At 41.0% G+C, this 18,275-nt stretch overlaps 1 long non-coding RNA gene across 3 annotated transcripts in view; it reads right to left on the bottom strand.

Moving 5' to 3' along the window:
• LOC309540447 overlaps window positions 1–18,275 on the bottom strand; it is a 246,059-nt gene that overhangs the window by 127,066 nt on the left and 100,718 nt on the right. For all 3 annotated transcript variants that reach the window (XR_014223289.1, XR_014223292.1, XR_014223293.1), the window contains one exon: window positions 14,570–14,676. This is a non-coding gene — a long non-coding RNA (uncharacterized lncRNA). The remainder of the gene's footprint in view (window positions 1–14,569; window positions 14,677–18,275) is intronic.

Raw genomic sequence — 18,275 nt, 5'->3', positions numbered from 1 at the left:
TCTTGTTGCAGTACAAGCTTCAGAGTCTCAGCAGCAAAGAAATAACGACACAGGGAAGCCTGTCCTTCCAAAGACAGGTTTATTGCAGAAAGATAACAGAAACACCTCCAGAGCTTTCGGACATTTTTGCTTCACGCCCCAAACACACAGAGAAACAAACACTCTTTATATACTGAGCAACTTAACAACTTAACGAGCTTGACTACTTAAAGTTACATGACATTGCTAACTTGCCAGCATCTTAGGTTTCACACCCTAACAACTTTCAAGTGAGATGCAGAGGAAGCAAAAGAGAGAGGTGTGAGTTTTAGGACTCTGTAAGCTAAACGGTATCTTGGGGTGGTGGCTGCCTCTCTGGAAATATGATGAAAGCAGTGGCTCTGGCTGGCTGTTTAAACTGTGCCTCCACCTATGCTCAGTGCATATGCTTGAAAAATAAACTCAAATATTATAAAATGCCACAAACTTCCTTCCACAAGCTTCCTTCCACATGATAATGTCTCATAGCTCAAAAGAAGTGGGGTGGGTCCATTCAAAGCAGTTAACTTTCAGCTTGCATGTTTTCCAATAAAGGCATCTGAAGGAACTGTCTGACCCTCAGCTGCAACAAAACACACTAATGAACAAGTGCCAGCCTTTCTATCGAACAGGGCAAAGCAGTCTGCCTCAGGCAACAGATTTTGCCTCAGGTGTCAAAATACTTTGGGCTCCCTGCAGCAAACAACCCATTAGTGGTTCACTGGACCTGCTGTGAACGCTGCAGTGGAGTCAATTCACTGGTCAAACAGGAGTCATTCGTCGCTTCCTCGCAATAAATAACTCTGCTGCAAAGCCATTTACATGAAGCAGAGATCAGTCAGTAGCGATTTAGCTGTGTGTGACATTAAGCAAGGCATTATCCAGTCTGTAAGCATGAGCCCTCAACCATAGAAGGAAAGGACAATAAGGACAATTTCCAGGTTCACTTCCAAAAGCAACAGGTATGACATCCTATTCACCCAGGGATGACAAGATGACTTGGCTGCAGCTGTGGCAGGCAGCAAAGATTCCAGCTGGGGATTAAATATGAAAATACGTATTCTTAAAAAATGGGTTGAAATTGTCACCTTATTTATTTTCCATGCTGCCCCAGATAATACTGTAGTAAGTCTTTTTAATTTAAAAGTGGCATGTTCACTGGGTAGGTGAAGTTACAGGCTTGCTTTCAACATTAGTCATACTAAGAACAGACCCATGTAAATTAATGTCCATGAATATCTCAGGTCAATTAATTACAGCAGGTCTACTCTGAGGAGAACTTGGTTGGGTACAATCAACAGTTTACATATCTCTGGCCCCTACTTACTTGTTCCATTTCAATTAGTGTCATAATCTCCTGTGAATACAGGTTAAAGAAGATTGCTTTTCACTGCAGTCGTGTCCTCCCAACACTGATTTTGCAGTATTACTAATCTTCTAAGTTAATAAAGCAATGTACTCAGAGGAAATGAATGTAGATTTCCCCCCTTACCTAAAAAGGAAAGTGATATTTAATCATCTCATATATTCTGTCCAAAACCTTCTGAGATAAGTCACTAAGGCTGCATACACACCATACATTTAAAGCTCATCTAAAAGCATGTGACTTCCCCCAAGAATCCTGGGAACTGAGATTTGTTCAGGGTTCTGGAAGCTGTAGCACTGTGAGGGGTGAACTTGAGTTTTTGGGAATCTTTGGGGAAGCAATGTGCTTTAAAAGTGCTTTAAATGTATGGTGTATACACAGCTCTTCATTCCCATTTTCTAAGGAAGTAATGCAAAGAGGATTGAAGATCAGGGCTTTTGATAAGGAAAACGTTTCATGTGGGTAACCCTGGGAGACCAATTAATAATCCTGGCTCTGGGAAAAAAGGACATTTATTAAGCATTTCAATGCAGCCCATGAGGGGAATGGCGCATGGAACATTGGAATACAGTAACTTTTATACAGTTTGCATGTTTATTTGAATTGGTTTTCAGTGTTTTGTTTTGTCACTTGTGTGTTTGCCACCTTGGGCTCCTCTGGGAGAAAGAGCAGGATATACATTTTAAAACTCTTACTACTACTACTTCTACTACTGAATACACCACATACACAGAAAGGAGATGTACAACACCATGTCCTCTAGCTCCACCCCCCACTGGCCTCACCTACTGAAATTTATACATTCAGTGCAAAGTTTGAAATACATGCACGTCAGAAGATAGTACAGCATATGACCATAGCTGTCAACGTTTTCCTTTTTTAAAGGGAAATTCCCTTATTCCGAATAGGATTCATCGCAAGAAAAGGGGAAAGTTGACAGCTATGCATATGACAGTGGGGGCAGGGCCAACAGGCAAAGTCCCTCCCCCTGCCTCCATGAATTGAATGTATATGTAAAGGCGGCCATTTCAACTCTCCTAGTATCTCTCCGAAACATCAACAAAGATGCTTTTCATGCTAATTTCTTCTTTATCAATATGTGGCCTGATTCACACATGTGCACTTCCACATACACACACTTGCCTCTAGGCACCCAAATTCTGATTTCCAGGGCTAAAAGGCAGTTGCAGGTGCACCCTTGCATAGAAGCCTCATTGCATAGGAAACCACCTTTACAAGGTCAGGCCCATCATTGTTTTCTCTGACTGGCAGTGGTGTTTCAGGGAACAAAGTCATCCAGATGTTTTTTCTCATCCAGATGTTTTAACTAGATATGCCAGGGATTGAACCTGGGACCTTCAGCATACAAAGCATGCAAGTCTATTGCTGAGCAATAGCTCTTCAAAATGAAGCCTTTGGCTAGAAGGATGAGGAGGGGGGGAAAACCAACGTCCTAGAAGTATATTGGATGCTTGCACCAATATTTGTTTCCGTTTATTGTGTGGCTGCTTCCTAATATTTATGCACTCCCCCATTCTGTCTGCTGATAGAGGTTCTGAAATAACTCCTGTGGTAATATTGGCATAGGTGAAAGGTCTAAGAAAAAAATATCCAAACCAAAACCCAAACAAATCCCAGACACACTAGACCATGGAAACAGAGTGACAGCTTGTGCTTTGCATCCTTCAGTCACTGAGCAGTGTAATTTTTGAAGTGTCATGCATTTCCATGGCAGACTGAACATTTTACTTCACAAGCTGGCAAAGATCTGCTCAAGAAGGCAGAATGTGACCTAGATATTTTCAAACTGACCCTGAACTGACGAGGCCTTGAATGAAGGAGATGTTTTTTCAGACGCTGAATATGGAATGACTGATTGCAAGTGTGTGGAGTATTTATGATTAATCCTATTAAATGCTGGGCCACTGATGACAGTAGATTGCAAACATCTCCACTTTCCCAGGAATGAGCATATGACAGCCTTTATATGCTTGTCATACTGGTAGACTGACTAACAGTTTCTGCAGTCCAACATACAGGTGATATTGCCATTCATATTAACATTAAAAGAATCATAGAATCATAGAATCATAGAGTTGGAAGAGACCACAAGGGCCATCGAGTCCAACCCCCTGCCAAGCAGGAAACACCATCAGAGCACTCCTGACATATGGTTGTCAAGCCTCTGCTTAAAGACCTCCAAAGAAGGAGACTCCACCACATTTCTGTAGCATTTTTCTTGACGGAAAAATTGACCACATGTCATTGGGTTGTATCAGGGCCGGCCCAACACACACAAAATGGTGCCTCTCCACCAGCCAGGGAAGAAGAGGTGAGTGAAGATCTACATCAGGAACAAAGAGGGGGGTAGATTTAGCCTCCAAGGAGCATGCCACAGCTGTTGCTGCCACAACAGCAGCAGCAGTGGGTAATACATTCCTTGAAGGCCAGATCTGCTGCCCCTGTGGATCCTGCCACCAAAGGCAGTCCCCTCACCTTGCCTCATGGGTGGACTGGCTCTGGGTTGTGTCCAACATTACTCCTACTCCTAGTAGATCTACTAAAATGAATGAACATGACTAACTTAGGCTTATTCATTTCATGGATGTACTCTGAGTAGAACTTCTGGCGCCACCCACAACTGTTGTGTGAGCTACCCATCCCACTATAGTGTCTCCTTTTCCTCTCCTGTCTCTGGGACAGCCTTTATTGAAAACCATTAAACTGCCATTTTGTTTACATTCTCAATAAAACTCAGTTTCTGATAAAAGCCCTGCTCTTGTGCCTGTTGCTCTCCCAAGCACAGAACCCTGGTTATGGAGATCAATAACTTTTATGAAAGTTGATTTCTTTTTCAAATCTGCTGTTGCCAAAATTCATTTTGCTGGCAGCTTATTAGATATCTTGAGGAAAGAAAGTTAATTCTGTCATTGTGAATTACTTATAATGCACATGAGAGATGCTTTAAATTTTATCTGCAGTTTTAACAGAAAATGTTATTTAACAGAATTCTTTAAAATCTCCTTGAATGTATATTGAGGACCTAAAACTTTTAAAGATCAATAATACTGAGCAGTTTGAAAATAATCTTATATGTCAGTCTACAACTACCTAGTTGAGAGGCTTAACATGCATGAGGAGATCTTTGAATGGATGATACAAAAGTTGGGGGGGTCAATTTCTTGCTCGGTAATATTTTTTATAATCATAATCTGAACTACCTTCAGAAAGTATTGCAATATCCATCAGATTTATACACCAACACACTACTATGGCATTTTATTGAGATTCAAGAGATAAGCATGGAATCATATTCATGACATTTCAAATATATAAAACTCACAGAAATGCATGCTAAGAGGGGGCACTTGCTATGTTACATATCCTAAAACCACCCAAAGCTAGAGAAATGGAGCCGTGATGGAGGGAGAAGAAACATTAGTTTCATTAAGTCCATAAAGTGATATGATACCACCAGTGGCATAGCGTGGGTTGTCAGCACCCGGGGCAAGGCAAGTAATTTGCGCCCCCTAACCCGTGGATTTGCGCCCCCTAACCCTAACCCCCAGATGTTGTGCCCGGTGCTGCCGGCCCCCCTGCACCCCCCACGCTACACCACTGGATACCACTTAAACAGTCGTGGCTTCCCCCAAAAGAATTATGGGAGCTGTAGGTTGTTAAAGGTGCTGAGAGGCCCCTATCGCAGAGTTACATTTCTGAGAGTTCTCTGTGAAGAGAGATTGATGGTTAAACCACTCTGTAAATTGTAACTCTAGGAGGGGAATAGAGGTCTCCTAACAGCTCTCAGTAACCTTTAATAAACTACAGCTCCCAGAAGTATGTGGGTGAACCCTTGACTGCTTATAGAGGTTATTATAGTATTTTATATAGTGTGAATGTGGTCACTATATATCTTGTGTTGGGTTTAGGGAGAAAACAATACATGCCCAGGACTTCAAACACAACCTTACATTATTGCAATGTAACTAGACTGAGGGAAAAGTTACGCCCAGTAATCAGGACCTGGAAAGAACCAAATCAGGCCTGAAAGTGCTAGTGCAGTTATAGGCAAACTTGGCCCTCCATATGTTTTGGGACTACAACTCCCATCATCCCTACCTAATAGGGCCATGGTCAGGGATGATGTGAGCTGTAGTCCCAAAACATATGGAGGGCTGAGTTTGCCTATGCCTGCGCTAGTGTGACCCACTAGCATACACAACATCATCACTGCATGTGTATGTTTAAGAAGGGGAAAATAACTTTGCTCAAGAATATGTTGGTTTTAATGTTAAATTACTTATTAAGCAACTTTTAACTGTCTTTCAAAAAGCACCCAAAGGCAGCTAAAAGCAGTAACTGAAACACTGTAAAATAATTTTTTCTCATTACAATTTGTATTTTATCATCACCATCATTGTGCAGTCATGAACACAGTGCTTACTATAAATTGGGAGCATAGGGTCCTGCCACAAAGCACTTACAATCATGAAATATATAAGTATCATTCATCCATTAGGGAGAGAAAAATCAAAAGGCCCTAATTAGAATCTTGATTAGGAACAACTAAAACGTCACAAAGCAATGAGCAAGATCTGGAACACTCTGGAAGCTGTGACTTGCTCAGCACATCTTACTGCCTGAGGTTAAGTACAAATTGAGCCCCATTTCAGCTATAGTAGCTGAATAGACTGGTAGTTGATACTGATAGCATCTTCCAGTGCAACTGAGGGCAACAGGGTAGATAAGGAAGTGCAAGGCAAATACAGCCCTGTCTTCAAACAACATGCCACCACTCCTAGTATCTGTTATGACCTAGGAGTCCGATTCCCCTTCTCCAGGGATTTAGAGTAGGAGAGGGAATTGCCCCAGGGGCAGCAACTCTCCCTCCTGCTCTAAATAGAGATGGAAATAGAGATACATACTGAACCATAGGTAAAGGTAAAGGTAAAAGTACCCCTGACCGTTAGGTCCAGTCACAGACGACTCCGGGGTTGCAGTGCTTATCTCACTCTATAGGCCGAGGGAGCTGTCCGCAGACAGCTTCTGGGTCATGTGGCCAAACCAGAGCAGCACACGGAAATGCTGTTTATCTTCCCGCCGGAATGGTACCTATTTATCTACTTGCACTTTTATGTGCTTTCAAACTGAACCATAAGAGTGGCATAAAAAGAGCACATTGCACCACTTCTTTTCCACCCTGAGGAGGTTTTGTTGTCCTTTTCTGAAGCCCTAGTGGTATCATAGACTATGTATACACTATACATTTAAAACACATTTTTGAAACACATTATTTCCCTCAAAGAATTCTGGGCACTGTAACATACCTCTCACACTTATAATTTCCAGCAACCCTGAATAAACTGCAGCGCTGAGAATTCTGAGAGGAAGAAAGTGCTTTGAATGTGCTTTAAAGGTATAGTACTTATGCAGTCACAGTCTCCCTTGTTCTGTCAAAGTCAACAGCTGCTAAAGCTGCCTGGGCCCCTTTGCATGAAGAGGTTCCTGTCACCCAAGGCAGAGCTACCCACAAAGATTGAACTGTAATTCCTATTCAAAGAGCAACAATTGAGCTCTCCTCCTGTGCTGTTTCTAGCCTAAAGTCCTCCAGGATACAATTAAAAACCAGCAATAAAATCATAACCATCAGTATAAAAGCCAGCAAGACAAGACCAAAGGATGAAAAAAGGATGGTTAATCTAAGAATTGGGCTCTGAAAATTTGGAAGAGCAAATACATCTTAACTGTGTGGCAGAAACAAAATTTAAAAAAATCCTTCCAGTAGTAGAATTTTTTTATTTTGTTTCAACTACGGCAGACCAACACGGCTACCTACCTATGTTGCAGAAGTCAGTGTCATGGCAAGCTTGGGAACAAATATTTCAATTTTTGCAGGCACATTGCACAAGTTTATTTTAGTCAAAATCTCTAAATTCTTTTGGAGGTCCTCATTTTGGTTCAGGGTGCTTTGGAGAGTTCCTGCTTTGGGTTGGACAAGCCCCAAATCCGTCTGAAGCAGCCTGCTTCATTTCAGGATTTGGACAAATCCACTGCATACCCCTAAAATATTGTTATGGATTTGGGGGGAGGGTTGCTTTGCATGATATATTTGGGTCCCAACCAAGCCTGAGATTTTGTAACTGTAAGATGGGAATTTGAAGTAAAAAGGACTGCTGAACTGGTCAAGCCAATCTCCCTATTAAGGTAATGGGCCTGGCCAAGTCTGTTTGGCATCAATTTACATGTCTAAATAGTTGGTCAAGTGCAGATGCATTGAGACAAAGATACCTGGCTGGTGATGCTCTTTCAAGAGAGTGATAAGAAGCCTCCCTCCCCCATCAACTAGCTGGAGACCACATCTTCTTGTAGGTAAGAGAACAACAGGCCAGGAGCTATCCTTTTTCTAAACTGAAGTTGTGAGCTAAAAAGACCCAATACTCTGTGCTAAAACCAAAGCTATGACCTTGCGGAGGGTCTCCCCTAAAAACTCAATGAGGAAGCAAGATCTGTTGCAGGGTTAGTGCTGTGAACCTTCCACCTTATGATCAGGGTATAAATAAAATCATATATCCTAAGGATACTACAGTCTTCAGTCTTCCTTATTCAAAGAAACTGAATTCTGTGTATGTTCTGGAACCCTTGTAGTCTCTTGTAGCTCAGAGACGGGGTGGTGGTGGTGTTGAACTACTGTGTAGAATAACATAGAGACAGGCAGTATTCCAAATGCCTTCTCCACATTAGCTTAGGCCAGGTGGCTGGTTATCATTTTCATGATAAAAGTTATGTTGCTCATGAATGTTCTAGGAAGAGGAGATCTTATCCTCACTTTTTCAACCTGCACCTAAGTCATTATGGCACTCAATAAAACACCATCACCCTGGTTCTCTTTACTAACAAGAGACGTGATAACGATTAATCTGGAATGAACAGATTTCATCAAACTTCTAAGAATCTGTTTACAAAGGAATGAGTAATGCTGATGGTAACTATCAGTTGAAATCTATATAGCAAACATGTAAATAATTTGATATTCTCTTTTCCATATACAGCAAAATCTGCATTAAGGCTGCAAGGCTAAGCACGCTGACTAGACTGTAAACTCCTTGAAACACAGTGGGACTTACTTCTGAGTAAGCATGCATATGATTGCATTGTAAGAGGCTGTTGTGGTATTAATGACTAATTCCAGAAGACAAAACAATCTCAGATTTCACACATTTAAAAAGTGCCCTCAAGGGAGCAGGAAGGGGAGGGGATTATTCTGCTAATGTGGCTATTCATTGCACACTAATGATTTACCACACTGATGCAACTACCGTGCATTAATCTAAAACAACCCATGGAGGCTTCAATTGTGTAAGGGAAGTGGGTATGTGAAGCAACTGCTAAGCACATTCAGCTACAGTGGTACCTCGGGTTACATACGCTTCAGGTTACATACGCTTTAGGTTACACACTCCGCTAACCCAGAAATAGTGCTTCAGGTTAAGAACTTTGCTTCAGGATAAGAACAGAAATCGGGCTCCAGCGGTGTGGCGGCAGCAGGAAGCCCCATTAGCTAAAGTGATGCTTCAGGTTAAGAACAATTTCAGGTTAAGAACAGACCTCCGGAACGAATTACGTAAGTACTTAACCCAAGGTACCATTGTATATGCACTTAGAATCGTCACTGCAACTGGGGACCTTGCTTCATAAGGGTTCCCAATCATGAGGTTTCTAAGCATGCTCAGACCTCTTTAGACCTTTTCACATTCAGGAGTGGAAGAGGAAAACCTGGCCTGGAGGCAGGATTGTTGAATGAGTACCTGCATCCACCCCACATTCCACCTCTGCTGCCCCTTTCTTTTGAGCGCATGAAGAGGCCTTTAGTGGCTACTTCGCGATGCAGTGGAAACTCAACAATCCCTATGTATAACAAATGTTGCTTTTTAAAACAGACTTTAAAATTTCATCTAGAGGTTAATCAGCAACTAGCAAGAAATATCTTAAAAGCACTGCTTACCAATTATGCATCTCTAACAACAATGCATCACATCTAGCAGAAGACGCCTATGGATGTTAGCTGTAAGAAGAATAGACTTCAAATCCATACACCTACATTTGTATCTCTCTTCAAAGGTCATGGAAATAATAGATGTGTAGCCAAACACTGGCAAAACGTTCTACTTAAAATTCAGCTGTTCTCCCATGTCTGTTGGTACACATTACATCTAACTGATGTACTTTACAACCATCACAGGAACAGAATTCATAAAACATTTACTAATCAGCCATGCATTAGTTATATAGCGAAGGATTTTCTTTTTTTCCAAAAATAAAAATATGGAAATTACATGAATTGGGACTAGATTCCTCTTATTTAAATATATTTTGATGTGAATGCACAAAGCATCAGCAGATAAAATACCTGTTAACACCCAGGGATACACATTGAAGTTTGACAGAACATTACCATATGAATGAACTGCAAAAAAGTGTATATAAAAGAAATCCTTTGTATTTCTCTTTAGTAATATCTGACACTACATGAGTTTGGGATAATGCATTTACTGCTTTGGGATTGACTGGAGAAGAATCAAATAGATTTTTAATTTTTTTGTAAGTTAACGTACAGCTGCTTGCAGAAGTCCACTGACAACGTTCATCAACGTTCACCCAAGCTTGGTTACTACACAGGAGCCAACAATTAATGTGTAATGACCTCGGCCATAATCCAGCTTGTTAATAAGACAAATTAGGCTTGTCAGTGAATCGGGCCACAGCTGAAACCACACTCTGAATACAATCTAAATATTCTGGCAGTGGAAAATGACTGGGGGGAAATATTTTGTTCCGACTGCATGATGACTGCCTTCATGCAAGCCCCACAACAAAATTCTGAGCCTGATATTAGCCAAGCATGAATTGGGGTGTTACTTGACCTTTCTGCTGAAATGTTGAGAAGAGCAGAGTTCAGAAAATTTGTAAATATTGCTCTGCAAGTACGATAAAATTAATTACAGCTGGGGATTCCCAATTAAGCTAATTGTTTTCATCCTGGGCAAACTGTCTATATTGGTGTACCTGCAGAGAATAAATTATTGCAGGATGAGTTGTAGAACATCTGCTTTCCGTGTAGAAGTTTGTAGGCTCAATTCCTGGCAGCTCTAGCCAGGGCTTGAAATGTGCCTTTGTCTGAAACACTGTGGAGTCACTGCCCATAGGTGCAAACAGTTCAGAACTGCCTCCTGATGTGGAGGCAGAACATAATCACCAGGGTTAGTAGCCATGGATAGTTTTATCTGCCATGAATCTGTTTAATTCTCTCTTAAGGTCATCCAAGTTGGTGTCTATCATTACACCTTGTTGGAGAAAATTCCCTAGTTTAACTGTGAAAAAGTACTTTCTTTTGCCTGACCTGCATCTTCCAACATTCAGCTTCATTGTGTGGCTCTAGTATTTTGTGTGTGTGTGTGTGTGTGTGTGAGTGTGTGTGTGTGTGTGTGTGTGTGTGTGTGTGTGTGTGTGTGAGAGAGAGAGAGAGAGAGAGAGAGAGAGAGAGAGAGCTCTATCCACTTTCTCCACACCATGAATATCTTTATACAACTCTCTCATGTCCTCTCTTATTCACATTTTCTCTAAACTAAAAGAAAACTGATCAGGTATGGATCATGTCATTGCCAGCAACACAGAAGCCAATGCCAAAAACTGTTGGGCAGGGAGAGGGTGTATTGGGTATTTATGAATTGCCCATTCCTCAAACAGAGCGTAGGGCAACATACAACATGCAATAAAGGATAAACAGCATAACTCAGCAGCAATAATCTATAAGAGTCAAGCTGCTTGAATCCTGTCTTACTGCTTTGATTTCCACAACTCTTTGAGGTAAGTCATATAATAATACCCAAAGACAGCCAGTAAGTTCTGTATCACAGTGAGGTTTGGACTACAATTCTTCCCATTTCAAGTCTAGCACTCACAGAATCATAGAACTGCAGAGTTGAAAGGGATCGTGAGGGTCATGTAGTCTAACCCCCTGCAATGCAGGAAACTTAACTAAAACATCCATAACAGATGGCCATCCAATCTCTGCTTAAAAACTTCCAATGAAGGAGAGTCCTCTCAAGGGAGTCTGTCCAACAGTCAAACAGCTCTTACTGGCAGAAAATTCTTCCTAATGTTTAGTAGGACTCTCCTTTCTTGTAACTTGAAGCCAATGGTTTGGATCATAGCCTCTGGAGCAGGAGAAAGCAAACTTGCTCCATCCTCTATGTGACAGCCCTTTAGGTATTTGAGGATAGCTCTCATATCTTCTCATAATAGTCTCATAATCTGGTGAACCGGGTTCCCATCCCCGCTCCTCCACATGCAGCTGCTGGGTGACCTTGGGCTAGTCACACTTCTTTGAAGTCTCTCAGCCCCACTCACCTCACAGAGTGTTTGTTGTGAGGGAGGAAGGGAAAGGAGAATGTTAGCCGCTTTGAGGCTCCTTCGGGTAGTGATAAAGCGGGATATCAAATCCAAACTCTTCTCTTCTCAGGTTCCTCTTTACCAGGATAAAGATAACCAATTCTCTCAACTGTTCCCCATAAGGCTTGTTTTCCAGACCCTTTATCAGCTTAGTCACCCTCCTCTGCACACATTCAAGCTTGCAAATTTCCTTCTTAAATTGTGGTGCCCAGAACTGGACAAAGTACTCCAAAGCAGAATAGAGTGGTAGTATGACTTCCCTTGGTTAGGACACTAGACTTCTGTTGATGTAGCCTATAATAGCATTAGGCTGCTGCATCATACTGTTGACCCATGATAAGTTTGTGATCTACAAAGACCCCCTATATCCTTTTCAAATATACTACTGGCAATCCAGATGTCCCTCATCTTATATTTGTGCAGCTGACTCTTCCTGTCTATGTGTAGAACCTTATGTTTGTTTCTATTAAAATTCATTTTGTTAGTTTTGACCCAGTTCTCCAACCTGTTAAGGTCATCTTGAATCCTGATTCTGTCTTCATTGGCACTGGCTACCCCTCCCAGTTTGGTGTTATATGCAAATATGCTCAGCATCCCCTCAGTACCTTCATCTAAGTTGTTTATAAATATGTTGATCAACAATGGTCCCAGGACAGAATCCTGAGGCACCTCACTTGTCACTTTTTTCCAGAATGATGAGGAATCATTAGTGAGCACCCTTTGGGTTCAGTCAGTCAACCAGTTACAAATCCACCCAACAGTTACCTTGTCTAGTCCACATTTTACAAACTTCTCTGCAAGAATACCATGGGAGAGCTTGTCAATAGCCTTACTGAAATCAAGATACCCTATGTCCACAGCATTCCTCTGATCCACCAAGCTTGTAACTCCATCATAAAAAGAGATAAGATTTGTCTAGCACAACTTGTTTTTGAGAAACCCATGGGATTCTGCCAGCCAAAGTCGCTGCTTCAGTCCACCTCATGTGCAGGCTGGCCATGTAAAGGGACTGCCATTTTGAACTTTCTTATCACTTGTTGGAAGCAAGACTTTTCTTGCTGCCAAATACTAATTGTTTCTGATTAACAGTTCCAATCGAAGCAAGAGTACCTAGAACTGCCTAAGCCCTTGAGAAATAGTTATACAAACTATATTCATATATCACCAAAATCACCAGTCTGGAGTACAAAACACAAAGCCCAGGTCCTAATGTGGTATTCCAAAGGGCCACCCATTTTCAACTCTCATCAGCCTGCTTACTAGAAAAGTCTGAACAAAGTTTCTTCTGAAAAATGTAGTGCCATCTTATTAAATAAATTGATTTTTATCTGCTATGGGACAACTCCTTCTAGGTGTCTCAACTAATTGCCAGAAATAATGAGAAAGTGTTGAAGAAAAGTAAATTATAGAAATGTAACTCCAATTATCTCATAAAGAAGACTGAGGACGTGATAAAAAGAGGGAATTAGTTACAGAAAACTTCTGGGAAGTTTTTATTTCAATTACTGTGTATGTCTCCTCCCATTCAAAGTCACCATATTACAGCAACAGCAATACATTCATTACATCCAATGAAGTACACCTTCATTAACTTGAACTGTATTTGCTTATTCCAATGAATTGTGCCCTCTAAATGAAGCTGACTCTATGGACTCTTGGGCCAGCTAATGAGTCTCCTTGTGCAAGAGCAATTAGCAGACAGCCTGTTAAGATGGCTGTCTTCTTTGCACTATTGGAACAATACAAAGCAGCCAATGCCAAAAGAAAGACAAATAGGCTCTGAATGGGTGGTTTATTCATGCATGCTTTGCTATATTATGATAAATAATTTTGCATCCTGTGCTTATGAGCAGAATCTCATGCACTCCTGAATGTCATATAATCAGGACTGTACTCAATGGACTGAATTATATTGCAGTGTTGCACATTGATGAGACGCAAATGTTTAAATGACATTTGCAAAATCAAGTGCTTTCAGCAAAATTGTTCCCCCACTATTTTGCCAATCGTTTCTGTTTAAGGAACTTTTGTACACGTTAAAATATATTTTATTTATCACCCTTTCATTTCTAGAAAGCTCATGATAACTTTGCTGTTGAGATTTTTAAAGCCATGATAATAGATTTAAATGTGAAATGAAAACAAACTTCATCCAACAGAGCAAGTAGTCCGGCTTTTCTCAAACAACTGAAAATGACAGATAGGTGTTTTTTTTAATCTTAACAGTGGACAGTGTTTTCAGAGAGTGCAGTCTTCACACTCAATAAATATATTTGATCCCAAATGTAGTAAAAACTAGTTGAAAAAAGGGCCAGACTAGATGTGAAGTGTCTTTGCTTAGAAACCATCACTGGAGGAAGGAGTATGATTGAGATCAGGTCTGTAGATTTGGGGCAGCATTTGTCAACCCAATTTAATTCTTTCTAGTCCCTGAAGTCCATATTTTATCTGTCTTTCCCCAGCTCCTGCCTCCATGGCTAACAACGGCCTTGGCAGGAAATTAGCTAAATTACAGAAATGGAGGGTTAACTTCCCCACCCAGCCCCAACTGAAACGGAGAGGATGCTTGATTGGTTTTAAACAAAGAAAAATATGTTGGGAGGTCCAGTCAGGGATATTTAATTTTTCTGTGTGTCCCACTAACATTGTGCAAAAGTTATGGAAGTGGTCACAAAACTGCACAAAAGCAGCAACCGCACCTTACTTTTAGATTAGGATTTTTCTGTAAGAACTTACATTAAGCGACTGGCACTTGCTTTAGGTTTCCAAACTTTTCTGTTCCAGATTCCTCTTCAATGAGGCTCTGCTAACACATTTTGCCCAGCTGTAGATCAACAAAGTTGCTGCAAAGTATTAAAACACAAGCCCATTGATTTAGCATTGCGGTAAAATCTATTGTAAAGCACAGGCCATCAGAATATCACATAATTCTATTGAACACCTTGCTTTCTTCAGCAAGTAGCATGAATCCTGTCACATGGCATTTAACTTCCATTATTGATTTTAATCATGATCAGCATCTATAATTCCTTTCCTCCACCCAATAACATAGGCAGGGTCCAAAAGGTTCTTCCTATAAATGTCACAATGAAATACTATGAATGGGGCATCAAAGGTGAAGATGAGTCATGAGGTGGAACAGCAATAAAAAACATTTTGAAGTAAGTACATGATGTGCAAGTATAGATAAAGAGCTTCAGCTTATACAATCAAAATAGCAGGAAATGCTTCCAGAAAATGTATTATCTTACTGGATTTCTTTCTGCAAGGACTATCTCAGGAAACAGTAACCTAAATCCTGTCCCAGTTGAAATCCCTTTATGTTTCTTTATTGTTTCCCCAGGATGGATTTGGGGGCAGTGTCACATTTTCAGTCTAAAGTTAATCTCTAAATCTAAAAACACAAGTGTTTCATCAAATTTTAGCCTATCCTTAGCTTCTTTTCTGAGATTATAGCTACAAAAGACTGAGTTCAGCTATTGTGGATTTTTAATTTGGCTTTAAATAATGTAATTGTCATATTCAGCCTAAAAAAATTTATTGGAGCTCTGTGAAATATTTCTAGTTTTCAGTGATGGGCTTTGAATGTATGCAGTCAGCATTAGAATTAATGAGTGCAAATCCAGCCCAAATTATTCATGATAACTAAAATACCCACTTTTAACCTTGACCTGCACTTCCACTTATACCTATGTACTTAGTAAAGACTAATTTTTGATTATTCTCACCCACAGAACATATACTTTCACTCTTTCCCTTAGTCAATGCTATTATGTTGAATGGAAGTCCTCATACCGTGGGGACTCTGAAATTTGCTGGCTTCATAAAGTGTATCTACAGAATGCCTTTGTAATTGAATAGCTTGGTCATATAGCACCTTCATTCTGATGACTTAACATGAGTCAAAGAAATCAAGACCAATGAGCTGTATTAAAGGACAAATATTTTATTAAAGGAAAGGACAAATTTAATTGACTAGAACATGTTAAGGTTGTGTTGGCAGATGCAAAATGTATATGCAGCAGAAACAAGGAGATTAGCACATATGGATGAATAAATAATCTGCAGAGTCAGTTGGATGCCCCTTCCCACCACCTCCAATTATGAAATGCAAATACACTATGAAGAAAATGTTTGAAGTCAAATAGAACACCCTCATCGCCCCAGAGATTTTACCTGGTCAACATCATACACAGAAGTGAGCAACCTACAGAATTGTCTGTAAACAGAAATATATAAACCTATATGAATCTATAAATAAGAATAGTAGCGGGATCGTCAATGTGGCATCATCATATAGACATATACCTGCTTTCTATGTATGAGTTTCAGAAGATTCAGAATCTCGCCGGACTTTGAATGACGTTTGCTAAAATCATTGCTACCATTAGCTATGGGCATTTGTGGAAGACAAAAAGCAGTCGTATATATTTTTGTTCAGAAGTAAGTCCCACTACATTCAATAGAGCTTATTCACTGGTTTAAGTGTGCACAGGGCTGCAGCCTTCTTTGGCAGCAACACACTTCACTCTAATCCCATATTAGAAATATGTCACTGCAGGTTAAGATATTTTGGGGGCCATAATTTATTTTCCTTTTGTTTATCTTTTGCTTATCTTATCAAGCTTATTGCTTTTCTGAAAGACACTGAAGCAATGTATATCTGCAGAGCACTACCAACTACATGAAATTAGGTCCATATTCCATCCTTCTCATGGAAGAATAACCCCAGACAGGGCTAGCTCAAGACATCTGGCATCTGACACAAACCACAAAATGGTGTCTGCGGCTCTACCAGGGAAGGAGGAGTGAGAAAAGATCTACAGCAGGACAAGGGGGAAATAAAGAGCTATGTTGGGAACAAGGGTGGGAGGAGACCAACAGCACCTTCTATTCGCCAAGAGGCTGCTGCAGAGGCAGCACTGGAGGGGGCGCTGCTGAGGAGGGGGCAGATCCAGCCTCTAAGGAGCTCACCAGGGCCATAGATGCTACCACAGCAGCAGCAGCAGCAGGCAGGCAATGCATTCCTTGAAGGTCGTATCTGTTGCCCCTGTGGATCTTGCTGCCTGAGGCAGTAACCTTACCTTGCCTCATGTGTGGGCTGGCACTGCCCCCAGAGAAGTACTACTTCCTGAAAAATATCCAAAGGTAACACCCTCGAGTTACAGGGAAAATCCATGAGCAGGAAACATGTCTCCCCCCATGTTGGTCTCTACAGCCACAACAGGGGCTGTAACTCTCCAATGGTTTGATTTCATCCCTGAATGCGCACTCTTCCCTCATATCATGAGACAGACAGATACCAACTGATGGTCTCAAATGTGACAGGATACTCATGCTCACTTTAAATTTTTGCATTAATTGAACAGCCAGTTGAGTTTAAAGTAATAGCATGTTTGTGTGAAACAGCTCTCACAGAGATTATAAATCAATAGATATCAATAGAGGCATGCTTTTCAAGTCAGCCTAATAAATCAACAGCTCATCTGATTTGATTCCCATTTTATAAGAAAAAAGGTGACATAAAGGAAACAGATTGCCTACAGTTCTCATAAGGACTGGAGATGGAAAACATGAAATATTCTCACTTCACATATTTAGCCAATTTCAGTGGGGGGGGCACAAAAAAAGGATTTCTGTACCATGCATACTATTCCTGTTATTGTTGTTGGTATATGGAATTTGGTCGTTCAAAAGCAAAATTATACCATATACATTTTCCCCACTTGAAATGGCAACTGCAGGCAGTTTGTGTCAATTGGCTCTCATTTGGTTGCGACTATTTTAACCACACCAGATGGCATCCCCAGACCAAGCAATAGTCCCAATTTTCCTGAACCCCAAGGGCCACACAAACCTGACTTAAATAGTTTTACATGCCACACCAGTCTCCGAGTGGCGCAAGATTCCAGGGGTATCAGGCGTGCTCAGAAGGGTCTGTGTCTCCTTTTGGACAATGAGGCACAGTGGAGTCTGTGGTGTCTTTATGATACATGGTTTATTTACACATATATACAACCTGCGTCTAGATGGAGAAAGCGCAGGGCATTCACATCCCAAGAAGGATCTGTTCCTTCTGCTGCTGCAGCTTCAGATTCCAAGCGACTCCCAACATCATATCTGATGCTCTTTGCAGCATAAAAGAGATTGCCTGCCTCATGCTCCGCTCCCCCTTCAGCTTCTAAAACTGACACTTTTCTCCTGTTCACTTACCTCTTCACCCACTGCAATTCTGCCCATCCCTCATGAAACTCTGCCCTTTTTTCCTGCTATCTCTCACCTCAGGGAGGGGCTTTGTCCATTATCTGTCCATCCCAGAGAGTCTCTGTTAATGACCTTCTTAATGGCTTGGCCATTCCAGTGATTACCTCCTGATAGTTCTTCTGCCAAGAAGCTTCCTAGACACATAAAAGCTTGTTTAGACTCTAGCTCCCACTAGACC

The sequence above is a fragment of the Podarcis vaucheri genome (assembly GCF_965113315.1).
Source record: "Podarcis vaucheri genome assembly, chromosome: 9".
Classification (NCBI taxonomy): Eukaryota; Metazoa; Chordata; class Lepidosauria; order Squamata; family Lacertidae; genus Podarcis; species Podarcis vaucheri.
The sequence above is the reverse complement of the archived record's forward strand: the minus strand, read 5'-3'. Positions and strand labels throughout refer to the sequence as shown.